A 14527-nucleotide genomic window follows, 5' to 3' on the forward strand; every position below is an offset into this window, starting at 1 on the left:
CAACAACAACAGTAAAAGCATTATAAGATTTATTGAAAACTAGGTCTGGTCCTAATCACTTTTCTATATATTCTCTCATTTGACACAACAACATAATAAGCTGGGTCATATCATAATCCTCATTTGAAAGAAGAGGAAACTAGGGTTTAGAGAGGTAAATAAATTGCTTAAGGCCACATAACTAGTATATATTGAAACTTATAATAACATCCAGTTCTGCCTGATTCCAAAGCCTAGATCTTAATTACTAGGAATGTCGCCTTCTTCTTTGCTCCATGGTTTAACATTCCAAAATGATTCCTGAGATGTGTGGTTTGGCTTACTATTAATGCCAAATTAGATGTTTTGCATTAAAAGTCTTTTCTTTTTGGTAGGATATGACCAAAAATGTCCAAGTAGTAATAAGCTTTTGCACTTGGTATCGTGCTTTACTATATAGGGCGTATTTTCAGTATTTGGCCCTCATATTGATAAAGATGAAAAGATTGATTTTTATAAAAATCATGGAATTTTCCCAAGGTCACATGCGAATGGCAGAATTAAAACATGGGGCACAGTCTTTTGACAACTGTGTCATTCTTCTTAACACAGGATGCTATATTACTGCTTACCAGAATGACTCCAAAGTACCTCTGAGATGCAATTTTCATCTGTGTGGTATTATTACTACTTTCTGGAGATGGTAAGAGGAATCAATCATAAAAATATTTCCAACATTTTATACACAGTAGAATTCCAGCTGCCATTCATGATCTTATGGGACAGGAGGGATACTGATATCCTATAGGGTTTCATGAAGAAAAAGAGAACCTCTGATGCCTTTACACCCACTATTCCTACCACATCCCCTGCACGTTATTAGAAAGTTAGCCTTCTACAGGCTTCCAATTACAACACCTTCTGGTGTAGCATTTGGTTCCACCTCACCAAGTCTATGGTAAATTCTATGTCACAGATTTCACTTTGTGTCTAGTATGACATGTTGAATTGAACTGTCAGATAATTTTAGTAGCATTTTATATGTCTACTGGGAATACATCAGTTTTCCCAACTGTTGCAGCAGGGTGGTGTGATTTCTTGAGTGAGTCCCTAGATTAAAGAGAAAACTTTTTTGGGGGGATGCCACTTGAGGCTGAACAGAAAGTACCAGCTCCTCAGTAGAACCCAGGCAAGTAAAAAACTCAAATGCAGCATATATTAGCCCTGCTTAAGCAAAGTATCAGAGATCAAAATACTAGAGCAGAGTTTCACTTGGCATTTAAATTCTAATCAAGGTCATCCTAACAAATAGCTTCATATTATTGTCAGAAGCTACAGCAAGGGCAAATCCTTAACAAACGACTGATTATAAAGTGAAATCGTTACTAGAGTATTCTAGATATAGAGGTAAAACTATCTTTGCAAACTCTTCAAAACAGGAAAGGAAAGGGGGAAGAGCTGGATGCTCTGTTAAACATTTTGCACATTATATAATTTTTAGTAATGAGCTAATAAACCAGGCCTCTGGGGCGAGGTGGGGGGAAGCCCTAATTTGTAGCTTTTGTCAATTTCTATGGCAAATTTTCACACCATGGCTGATTTCATGCTACCAGCATGATGTTACTGCATTCAGAATTTAAGAGGTGCACACATTTGTTTCTCACCAGTTGTAAGAGCTGACTATAGCATACCATTGAATCCTCACAGTAATTTTATGAGGTAGGTGTTATTATCAGAGATATTAAGTGACAGTGGCTGGGAAATTGTAGCTGTTGAACTGAAGTTGGAATACCAGGAGTTCTATACTTTTTCTGCTGTATTCTACCGTGCCTAAAAAAGAAGTATATATTGAGAGCCTTCCCTGTGCCAAGAATGGGAAGACACATTGCCCTGGTAATACCTAAAAAGAATGAAGAAGAAATGCAGGAAGCCTCTAAACTTGGCATTATGTTGGTTCTCTCCCCACCCACATGGGAAATATGAAAGAAGTTTTCAGTATTTCTAAGAAATTTATAATAGAAAGAGATTTACTGAATTTGAAAGTGCAGTGTGGTAGAAAGAAAACATCTGATGTATCTTCCAGGGTTTTTTTTTATTTAATTTTTTGGATGTATATACTTATGTTACTGCTTAAAATAGTTGGGAACATAATCATGTCCATAACATTCTTGAAACAGGGAAGAATTAAATGTAGTCTTGACCCCCCTTCACTGCTATTCTGCTAAAGAAATATGAGCCCATTCTGCTTTGCTAGTTTGTCTCAGGAAAAATTTGATAATGCCACAGGATAATATAAGACAACAAAGTAGTGGGCCCATTCTCAAATCCCACCCAAGGTGATCAAAGGTGTTTCATTTTATTTTGATTGATTTCTCATCCATTTCTGTTCTCTGTGTAATTGGAAAGAATTGGCAGGGAGTGCTTAGTGTCTAAAACTATTAGAATCAATTCCAAATTGTGTTTACCAAACTCAGATGGGTATTCGGGCTCATGGTCTTAAAGAAGCCTGCTGTGCCTTGCTACTTTTCTAATTAGGTTACCTAGAATAAGTGATTTTCCTAAAATTGTGCTAACGTAGAGTTTCACAAGAATTTACAACACTGCCTGGTAGATACTCATAGAGTTTTTAATGCCTCAGTAGCCTGAAGGAATGAAAGAACCTCTCCAGGTAGCTAATTTACCACCTGCCTAATGCTGTGTCTGTGGCAGTTATACAGTCAGTTGAAATAGAGCTAAATTGCGTCTTTGCTCTCAGTCCCTGGTCAAACTGATTCCATCCCTAGGCTACTACAGCATTGTGGAGAGACGGGCTTAAAGGCTCATAGAATTGAAACTGTTAGTGAAAATTATGGTGTCTCAAAATGACTGCTGGACTATCTGGATTCTGAAGAGAAATTCTCGGAAATCTAGAGGCTTATGTGTGGATAGCGTGTGGGAGGCAGGTGGTAGGGAAATGACTCTCCTGCAGGTCTTCATTTCCTGATTCTGACTGTGTGTCCTGGCTGACCTTTGGTAACAAGGGCAACAGACAACAGAGGCTACTTTCTTTGGAGTCAGTGAGGGTTAACGAGGAAGGAGACACCACACCTTCTCTCAGAGCCTTAATAGGAAGCTCTCCCCAAACTCCTTGACTGTTCTTCATGTGGGCCGATCAGCCTTGGCCACAGTCGAGGTGATATATCAAGATGGGTAAGAATATGGACTCTGGAATCAGAGTGCTTAAGTTCAAAATCAATAGTTCTTGAGTTCAATTCCAGCTTGGACAAGTCACTTAACCTCTTTGTGCCTAAGTTTTATCGTCTGAAAAATGGGGATAGTAATAAAACCTAAGTCATAGAAGTGTATGCAAAATGCTTAGGTATAAATGCTATATACGTGTTCACCCAGATAAAGCTGCCCAAACTGGGCGCTGCAGCACGAGATTTTGATGTTCTGGCCATATCTTCCAGAATGCTCTGCATGCTGAAGACTGTCATGGCAAGCACCAGCCAGAGGTCTTTTTACGGGTCACAGGTTTGGCTTGCATGAAGGCAAAGTCAGAAGTTCTATAAGCTCCTGGAACAAGTCCCAAGCCAAAGACAGAAAGGATGTTGGTGGATAAATACTCAGCTTCCTTGTCCTTAAATTGAGATCATTCTGGAGTGTGTTCTACTCTGTCTCCTAAACATCCCCAGGGAGATTAAGCTCTAGTTGCCCGCAGGGGTAACTGGTTTGATAACACGTCCTTTACTGACTCTTCTATCTGTCTCTCTCTCTCTCCCCCTCCCCCCACCTCTTTCCCTCCCTCCCTCCCTCCTTTCCTTCCTACCTTTTTTGCCTCACTACTCTACTTCCCTACTGTTGTTTCCTGAGATCACCTCCCAAATAAACTACTTGCATTTGAATCCTTTTCTCAGGGTCTGCTTCTGGGGGAACCTAAATCAAGACAGGTTTCTTGGCTTTTTAGGAGTATTATAAATGGCTATTGGATTGAGGACATTGCTTTTAAGAATTTCATTGAGATAACATACTTTATTTAGAATCTCTAATAGGCAAGTAGGTTTTCATGCTCTGTATTTTGTGTCTATGGATTTCTTTTTTAAGTAGGAAGAAGTTCTGGAGTTAGAGACAGAGGACCCAAGTTTCCCTTGACTAACTAGGTGAATGCCTTTTTAAAAACTGTCAGTTTTATCATGTGATACTAATATATATCCCACATTGTAATAAATAAGATAATGTACATAAGAGGGTTCTGCAGAGACTACATTTATTGTATCATTAGCAGTCTTCTCAATGGGGTTTTGTTTTGTTAGGATTTTCACCATTTGACATATTCTTCCTGTGAAATTCTGCAAGGTAAAAATATATTCGTTAACACTAAAAAGAAATATTTTGGCCGTATTATTATGGCCTACCTTCTGTTACTCAATTTTGATTAATACTTTAATTTCAACTTTTCAACAGCCTTATCTTCCTTCCATTTTGGCAGCTGCCTGATGATCTAGCCATAGTTTGGGTGTCTTGTAGTTAGCAGGGTAATGGATTTTTGAGCTGTGTGTCCCGGGTCCTGCCCTCTAGCTTTAAGTTGCAAACTGCATGAGACATTTTGATTAATAATGTTAAGAATATTTATTTTTCCATTATGCAAACAATTCATTTGCTGTTTGACTAATGCTTATGCCAAGTATGAATTTACCAAACTACTAAGCCACAGGCAGATTCAAACTGTATAGCTTTTTTTCTGTGACTTAAAAATTATGAAAAAGAAACACATAGCCATAAAAATAAGGAACATTACATTACTTATTATATTAGCTAGTTCAGAAAGAATTGATCATTAAGTAGTTAAACTACTTATTTAAAAATTAATTAAAAAGTTAAAAAGCAAATCATAATTATTTTAAAACTTTTGCAAAATAGCAATAAAAGTGTAAATAACGGAGGAATGGTCTGTATTCCCACCATTGAAAGAGAACAATTGCTACTTTGATATATTTCCTTCCTATTTTACGTATATTGTTTCTTCGTACAATGTCGATTGTATCATGTAATATGTCTTTCGCCATAACACATCTATGTGGGCATGTGTCTAAGGATATTCAGTGGGCAAGTCTCATGGCCAAACGCTTTCTCCCAGCTTCTTACTTGCTTTTTGGCTGCCATGACACTGCTGGGCTGCCTCTCTTCTTCCACTCTGGTTTCTTGCTCCCAGCCCCACTCCTAACTCCAAACCTCTCAGGATGCTACCCCTCAAGCAACCATGTGTCTGAGTTTTGTCACTTTGGTACCAAGGCCACAGGCTGGGAACTCAGCTTCTTCGGGCACACTGATTTCCTCATATTCCTTGTAACTGTGATCACACCTGTGCCACACCATTGCTTGAGGTGAGCAGGATGTATTTCTCTCTTCTTTCCTTTCCTTTCCCCTGGACAGCTTTCTGTGAAGTAGGGTTATGAGGAAAGGGAAAGTTCCATGTAGGCTCCTGCTAGGTTCCACTTTCCTCTTTTAATTAGCAGGATTTTTATTAACCCATTTACAATATTTTATATATATATATATATATTTAAAGTCATCAGTATAACAAAGTGACTGGTAGGGTGGAATTTTAAAATAGCATGCAACCTCCTTTTTTAGAGGCTGAGCCAGCAAGTCTCCTTAAGAGAAATTTTTCTTATTATGAGAAAAAAAAAAGTTGACTGGCTTACCTTAGTTACGCAAAAGCTTGTGCAGCCTTTTCTGGTGTTTTTGTGTCTCTCGTTAAAATGCAGACCAGAACATTCTAGTTTTAGCAAAGTTTCCCCTCCTTGCCCTCAACCTTTTGTGAAGGTTGTGAATCAATTTTTCATCAGAGGCGTGGCGGTATGAAGGGACTTGTGAGTGTTAAGGGACTAAGATTCCAGCCCCTTCTCCATAAGATTCAACATTAGACAAATTTGGAGGCAACCACAGTGTCCTTGGATGAGGCTCCCTGACAGGAAAGAACCACAATAGTGACAGATGAGCAATCATGAAGAGAGGAAGAAAGTTTGGGCTTCAACAAGTTTCAAACAAGGTTCTCAAGTGTCAAACAAGGTTCTAAGACAGGTCTGGCCTTGGCAGATCTTGTACTGAGCCTTCATACGTCCCCAGGCCTGGCCAGCCTGGTACGGGAGTCATGACTAGGCAACAGTGGAGTGACCCTAGTGATCTAAATGTACACAGGCTTTGCTGTCGCTGTGGGACCCTCATCCAGTTTCAGTTGTCCCTGTTATGACGGTGCCAACAGTGCTGCTCTACTAGTGATACTCCCCCTCATGAGAAGAATGGTGGGAATCCTCTGGCCTAATAATTTTGATTGTGGGTGACATGGGATAAAAAGCTGCTTGCCAATATAGGCATGTGGGTTTGTAAGTGATTAATTAGAATAATAAAAAGGATGTGGCTGTATTTATCCAGGCTGGTGAAGCAAGTTACTATTACCTCAAGCATTTTTCATGTTATTACAAACTTTAACGCCTGCCTAGTGGTGTACTGAGAGAACATATCTTATTTTCTCATTTCTCTGTTATTGAACATGAAGGTCTTTTGCATGAGGCATTTCTGACAGAATCTAGTATTGTTGTAGCACTAAAAGTGTAACAGTAGTAGGAATATATTTTCTGGGTGTTAAAAATATGCAGTTATAATGTAAAATAGGTCATTTAGAACACAAACATTATTCTTTGGAACATGATGAATTTAGCCTCCTTGTCTTCTTGTATTCAAGGGGCACTAGGAATCTTTGCCAAGAGTGGGGCATGATAGGGAGAGGGGGCTCAGAGAACCAAGAGTGCAGTCCATGCTTGAGTTCCATCTTTTCCAGGATACCTTTGATCCAAAGGAGGGTCAGAGGTAGTATTGTAGGCAGGGTGGAAGGTCCACATCCATTAGATATAAGAGGCCATGACTCTCCCCAGTGAGTCCCCAGAAACAAGCAGGGCCCAATACATAGTAAGTGCTTGGTATGTATTTTGTGAGTATTTGAATGAATGAATATTTTCACTAAGCACTCAGGGAACAAGACTATGTAAGCATTCCAGAATTAAAGGATCAGATTTGTACAAACTTGCCATATAATTTTAAAGTGCTGTTTAACCTCTAGAAGTCCATCTTCTTATATGACAAATTGGTAACGATATCTGTATTTACCTATATAAAATGCATAATATTATAATACAACTAGATCTGTGTGGTTTCTTTTCATATGCTGTTATGTTATTTCAAGACATTAGTTTTCCTGATAGTGGTTATGTGATCTTCTACACCTGGATGTAAACAATAGCGACAACAACAACAACAACATGAAATAAAGCACCACTGATTCCAGAGGAAATAATTATAGTTCATGGCCATGAGTGATACCTGTGGTACATATGAGACTACTTTAGGCCTGTATTTCTGAGTGTACATTATTCCTTTTACTTGATTGCCCTCCAATTTCCATTCATTTGAGAACTGTGGGAAAATGAGACTATAGGTGCCACGTTCAAATTGGAGAGTTTCAGAAACTATAGAATGGGTTTTGTTTTGTTTCCAGAAGACAATTTCTATCATGCTCTGGGAACATGGTGGCCTGTGGAGTAATTCATCGAGTCAGGCCCCAGCTACCTTGCCTTGAAAGAGGGGCCCAGTAGGAGCAGCTGCCCTGAGAATCTTGAGTCTGAGTCTGTCTTTTTTATTTTTTATATTTTTTGTAGACACTAGGAAATAAAATTGCTACTACAACATAGGGAGTGAATTTCAAAGTTCTGTTTTTGTGGGCATTAAAAGGAAACTGATTGAGCAATGAGATAAAATTCAGGACACAGGATAAGTGGTGATAAAATCAGTATCTTAAAAGGGATTAGATCTCTACAATCAACAAAATGAAATTAACATATATTATCACATTCAAATCTCAGTACAGCCCCTGGAGGGAAGTTGGAGAAGCACTATTATCCTTCTTTAAAAATTTCAGGAACTGAGACTCAAAAAGTTTAGGGGCCACGTCCACAGCAATAGAACTTGTAACTGAAGATTAAAGTTTGGGTTTTCACTCTCCTTCTACCACCTCTCCATGCTGCTGTTGAAGGTGCCAGAGTTTTGGCACCTTTATGTCTTTCTCTCCTGAGTCATTCAATCATAGTTCCAGAGTATCTCTGCAAAAGAAGTGAATGTCCCTTTTGAAACTCAGCACCTTTAACATATATGTTATCATCAGTATATCTCCACCTACAAACTCTTACAAATAACAGGAAAGCTTGAGGCATTTCTTCCCTTTCTTTTTTCTCTCCCCTCTTCCTTTATGCATGTCCAGAGGTTATTTTTATACTCCCATTTCCTAGAGGAAAGGAAAATAGAAATTCTTGTTCTTTATCAAGGCTAATAATCTGGCTGCTTTTTATTTAACTTAAAAAAAAACAAACACGAAAATCCTTTCTGTAGACTTGACAGATTATCTCAACTCTCTCATTTGTGCTCAGAGATTTTAACGTTTTCTCTTCTATTTTCTGGCCACAAGGCTTCTTGATAGAAAATTGCAACAAGAGAAAGGTCTGTTCCCTTTTGGAATTCTCTCCACACAGAAGCCTGGGAGAAAAGTTGTAGCATATGTTAGAGACCCCAGCTTCTAGGAGCTGGGCCAGAATAGGCAGCATGAAATAGGATAAGGTGATTCTTTTTGCTTTCAAGCTTTGGTTCCCTTCTTAAAGAACTCCATTCTTGTGGCCAGGAAAAGCAAATAGAGTTGGTTCTGAAGCAGATGCTGCTCAGACTTCCTGGTTATCAGAGCAGAAGTGAGAAGGCAGAATTAAAGGAGACAAAATTAGAGTGTGTGTGTGTGTGTGAGTGTGTTTACATGTGCACACACACGTGCATGGGCACACAGCTATAAAGCATCAACATTTGCAAACCCGATATAATCTGCAGAACAAAGCACGTCTTCAATTTCAAGTAAGAATGAAGAAAAGTGAGTATATCTCTGGAGCAGGAATCAACAAACTTTTTCTGTAAAGAGCCAGATAAAAAAATACTTTAGACTTAGTGGGTCACATGGTCTCTGTCCCAAATATTCAACTCTGCTATTGTAGTACAAAATAGCCTTAGACAACACATAAACAAATAAGCATGGCTATGTCCCAATAAAACTCCATTTATGGACACTGAAATTTAAATTTTATATAACTTTCACATCATGAAATATTATTTTTCTTTTGATTTTTTTCCCACCATTTAAAAATGCAAAAGCCATTTTTAGCTTGTGGGTGGTACAAAAGCAGGCAGTGAACCAGATTTGGCCCATGGGGCTCTAGAGGAAGGGTAATGCTAATATAGGGGTTGTATGAAAAGATGGAAGACATTTCTTTTTATTCTTCTGTGAAGTGGTGACCAGATGAGCACATTTCCTCATCCTCCTTATGCAAAAAAAAAAAAAAAAAAAAAAAAATTTACAAAACTTATATTGATTAAAATCTCATCTCTTTGAAATTCACTTAATTCTGAAATTTCAACAGGGCCACGGCCATGCCGAAATTTATCAATGGGCATTTTTTGAAAGTTTAGTTGCATTGCCAGCTTTATATTTAAGGCATATAGACTTCAAATATTTTAGAGAAATATGGTGATCAAAGGAAGAATATCTTATTTCCAGATAGTACTTATTTGAAAGAACCTGCCTCTCAGATGGGATTGTCCCAAAAATCCACACCGATACACTATCAGGTTAATTTTCTGCTTTGTAATACAATAAAACGGTCACATAATACTGAAAACGTTAACAGTATTGTTAAATTTTGAACAATACTGAAAATTTTAACAGTATTGTTAAAATTTTATTTGACTTGCGAGTCAAATAAAATCATGATAAATGTGTCATAGTGTCCTGCATACGTGTGGGGAAAGAATCTGTGTTTCTAACTGAATTCAAAAAAGAAATAACTCATTATGAAAGCAAACCATTTCTGATGAGGGGAACATGAATATAAGTGCAAATCTACAAATCTTTATTGTTAAGGTACTCTCCCCCCCACTTCCTGTCCTTTAATCATGCCCATAACTATGGGCGCTCAGATTCAGTTGGGGTATAATTTGAAAAGAATGTTTGACTATGACCATAAACATTCCATTTAGTCATCACCATGAATCCCAGATGCTGGCAACAATGTAGACATTTTTTTGTGGGAGTGAGAATAATCCAGATCCCTGCTATTCAAGTGTCGTCTGTAAATCAGGAGTATCAGCATCACCTAGAAGCTTGTTGGAAATGCAGAGTATCAGGCTCCACCCCAACCTCACTGAATCAAAATCTGTATTTTAACAAAATCTTCAAATGGTTTGTATGAACACGAATGGTAAAGAGGCATTCAGCTTTAGGAATGGTTTTCGACCTTGGCTGTAAGTTAGAATTCCCTGTGGAACTTCTAGGAATCCCAGTGCCCAGTCTCCATAGCAGACCAATCAAATCAGAATATCTGGAGGTGAGTTATAGGGGACACGCCGGTGCCCGGCATGGAGGCTGCTTGGCCCTCTGGGCTGGTTGCTTCTGAGACTGCTGCCGCTGGGCTCCTGGGTGTTCTGTGGTTTGCATCAGTAACCATGGGACCTTGGGGAGCTGCCACAGCAGCGGCGAGGAGACGCTTACGTGCGAGAACCTCAAAGTGGGACAATATATTTGTAAGGATCCAAAAATAAATGATGCTACACAAGAACCAGTGAACTGTACAAACTACACAGTTCATGTTCCATGTTTTCCAGCACCTAACATGACTTGTAAGGATTTTGGTGGCAATGAAACACATTTTACTGGAAACAAAATTGGTTTTCTCAAGCCCATATCTTGCCAAAATGTAAATGGCTGTTCATACAAGGTGGCGGTTGCATTGTCTCTTTTTTGTTGGATGGTTGGGAGCAGATAGATTTTACCTTGGATACCCTGCCTTTGGTTTGTTGAAGTTTTGCACTGTAGGATTTTGTGGAATTGGGAGCCTAATTGATTTCATTCTTATTTCAATTCAGATTGTCGGACCTTCAGATAGAGGTAGTTACATTATAGATTATTATGGAACAAGACTTATGAGTATTATCAATGAGAAATTTAGAAAAACGCAGTTATATCCATGAATATTGTTTAAAAGAAACAGATTTGGGCCTCCTTGATTTTAATAGAGAGCTCTCAGTATGTAGATTTCCAGACTTCCCTTTTTCCTTCTTCACATACCACTTTATGGATTCTATTTAATTTTTTGTTGTTGCTGATGTTTTTGTTTTGCTGTTTTAGTTAAAAACATATGAGATGTATTTAATAGAACTTTCTTTGAGATTTATATGATAATAGTCTTTGTTCAGCTACTGTCTCTATGAGATAGGTAGCTTATTACTCTGATATTAATGTCTTTTCCAAAGGCAAGTTGCCACTTGTCTTTTTCACTTCTGAAAAATAAAAAGTATGACTTATTCAAAAAAAAAATCTGGAGGTGGGATCTACACATCAGTATTTTTTAAAGCTCCCTAGATTATTCCAAAATGCAGGGAAGTCTGAGAACTACTGGGCTAGGTGGTGGACCGAACGTATGCTCTGAGGGTAAGAAGAGAACACTCTCATTATCAAGTGGAAACAAGGTCCCCAGAACTGGAGGCTTTATTAGAAGTGTTAAAAAGGTCAGCACGGTATGTATTAAAAGAGTGGCTTTCAAGAACAATTTCATTATTTGAGGGATGAAATGGCAGCATACCCCAAGACAGGCAACAGAGTCGCCTATTCAGTTTAGCCTTTTAGTCTTATTTTTAGTCTTTGCCCCACAATTTTAACTGATTCTATACTGTTACCAAGACACCATCTGATCTTAACAAAGCTTTATAAAAAGCCTTTCATAGGATAATGGTTTGTGAATCATCTTTTCTTGTTGAGGATGAGGGTAAATTAGTGGTATGTGAGTTTTGGTAGAGTTAGCAAAGTTTTCCACTGTTTCATTAGATTAACTGATCATGGAGGTGTCCTATCTGTAACTTAGAACTGGAACCTGAGGAAAAGGGTGCCAGTCAAAAATCCTCTTCTGTCCTTGGATCAGTGAGGAACCCATCAGATTAATTCTCTGGACACAAGTGTAAGGGCTACTATATGTAAGAGGAAAAGGCATTATACAGTAGCTAATGTGATACCACACTGTCAAGGTCCCAGAAGCCATCAGTTCAGTTTACTGATTTGGTGCCTCCTCTCCATTACTAATATCAGTCATTATGCCTTTAAATAATAATGGTTCAATTATGCCTCTAAAGAAATGGAGCCCTCACAATGAGATAAAATGTTCAGATTACTAAACAGTTAACTGAAACGAACAAAATTAAAGATTAAGTTCAAGTAAAACTCTGTTGGGTGCTGGCACTTACTAATTCTCCCTAACTAGGGAGAATTCTGTCTAGAATCAGACCGATTTTGAGTTGGGTCCTCTTCTTCCTACCTGTTGCTAATTATGCATCATCTTTGGGCCTTCCTACATCTCGCCCCACCCCATCCCCCATCTCAGCCTGGTGTTTTAGGTTCCTGGTGCTAGAGTTTATCTCCTAATTGAAGAGTTCTAAGTTTTAGCTTGCCATTGCTCCACACAACCCATCTACTCTATTTCTATTGTTCTAGCTATTTCTATGCTTGATTGCTAATTTCACAGACCTGTGGAACACTGGAAGTGCAATTATCCTCCAGCGTAATTACCTTCTGTAAAAACTGCCTCCCACAAAACTCCTGCAAAAACTGTGTCCTGTTTGTTACTACCTATGAATGTATGGATGCCTTTTCAGCTACATAGAGAGCTGTTTTCTAGACCTCCCTGGCATTAGAAAAGATCAAGTTATCTGTACAGCTGGAACACCCCTTTTAATTAGGAGCTTTTTATGGTGGTTATTTCAGGTGTCCCATTAATCTGACATCACTCCTGGGTGTAGCAGTTGATGTTAAAATTGGTCTGTTTGGTATCACCTGGGAGTTTTGTCTGTTTAAATATTTCATGTTCACTTATAAAAAGTTACACACATTATGGGCTTCCCTGGTGGCACAGTGGTTGAGAGTCCGCCTGCCGATGCAAGGGACACGCGTTCGTGCCCCGGTCCGGGAAGATCCCACATGCCGCGGAGCGGCTGGGCCCCTGAGCCATGGCCGCTGAGCCTGCACATCGGAGCCTGTGCTCCACAACGGGAGAGGCCACAACAGTGAGAGGCCCGCGTACCACAAAAAAAAAAAAAAAAAAAAGATTACACACATTAAATAGCTCCTACATTCTTTAATATCACTTGAATACAGATACTACAATACACAAACACTCTTTTCAGCATTCAGTTATGCAATAATTTTTAACTGACTTAACAATTTATTTTAATATTTATTTTTAAGGTGCTATTGATTTATCCCAACTATAAAGTCATAATTATGAATGATATGTGAATGACTTTATTTTTTAAACATCTTTATTAGAGTATAATTACTTTACAATGGTGTTAGTTTCTGCTGTATAACAAAGTGATTCAGCTATATGTATACATATATCTCCATATCCCCTCCCTCTTGCGCCTCCCTCCCACCCTCCCTATCCCACCCCTCTAGGGGGACACAAAACACTGAGCTAATCTCCCTGTGCTATGCAGCTGCTTTCCACTAGCTATCTATTTTATATTTGGTAGTGTATATATGTCAATGCTACTCCCTCACTTCGTCCCAGCTTACCCTTCCTCCTCCCTGTGTCCTCAAGTCCATTCTCTATGTCTGCCTCTTTATTCCTGTTCTGCCTCTAGGTTCTTCAGAACCATTATTTTTTTTTTAGATTGCATATATGTGTGTTATCATACGGTATTTGTTTTCTCTTTCTGACTTACTTCACTCTGAATGACAGTGTCTAGGTCCATCCACCTCGCTGCAAATAACTCAATTTTGTTGCCTTTTATGGCCGAGTGATATTCCATTGTATATATGTGCTACATCTTCTTGATCCATTCATCTGTCAGTGGACACTTAGGTTGCTTCCATGTCCTGGCTATTGTAAATAGTGCTGCAGTGAACATTGTGGTACAAGACTCTTTTTGACATATGGTTTTCTCAGTGTATATGCCCAGTAGTAGGATTGCTGGGTCATATGGTAGTTCTATTTTTAGTTTTTTAAGGAACCTCCATACTGTTCTCCATAGTGGCTGTATCAATTTACATTCCCATCAACAGTACAAGAAGTTCCCTTTTCTCCACACCCTCTCCAGCATTTATTGTTTGTAGATTTTTTGATGATGGCCATTCTGACTGGTGCCAGGTGATACCTCACTGTAGTTTTGATTTGCATTTCTCTAATGATTAGTGATGTTGAGCATCCTTTCATGTGTTTGTTGGCAATCTGTATATCTTCTTTGGAGAAATGTCTATTTAGGTCTTCTGCCCATTTTTGGATTGGGTTGTTCTTTTGATATTGAGCTGCATGAGCTGCTTGTATATTTTAGAGATTAATCCTTTGTCAGTTGCTTCGTTTGCAAATACTTTCTCCCATTCTGAGGGTTGTATTTTCCCGTCTTGTTTATAGTTTCCTTTCCTGTGCAAAAGCTT

At 38.6% G+C, this 14527-nt stretch overlaps 1 pseudogene across 1 annotated transcript; it reads left to right on the forward strand.

Annotated features, from left to right (window-relative positions):
- Positions 1-10446: 10446 nt before the first annotated feature.
- Positions 10447-11073, forward strand: LOC307189335 (TM2 domain-containing protein 1-like; annotated as a pseudogene). The gene has a single exon. The product of its transcript is annotated as a TM2 domain-containing protein 1-like (transcript).
- Positions 11074-14527: the final 3454 nt, after the last annotated feature.

The sequence above is a fragment of the Stenella coeruleoalba genome, assembly GCF_951394435.1.
Source record: "Stenella coeruleoalba genome assembly, chromosome: 7".
Lineage (NCBI taxonomy): Eukaryota > Metazoa > Chordata > Mammalia > Artiodactyla > Delphinidae > Stenella > Stenella coeruleoalba.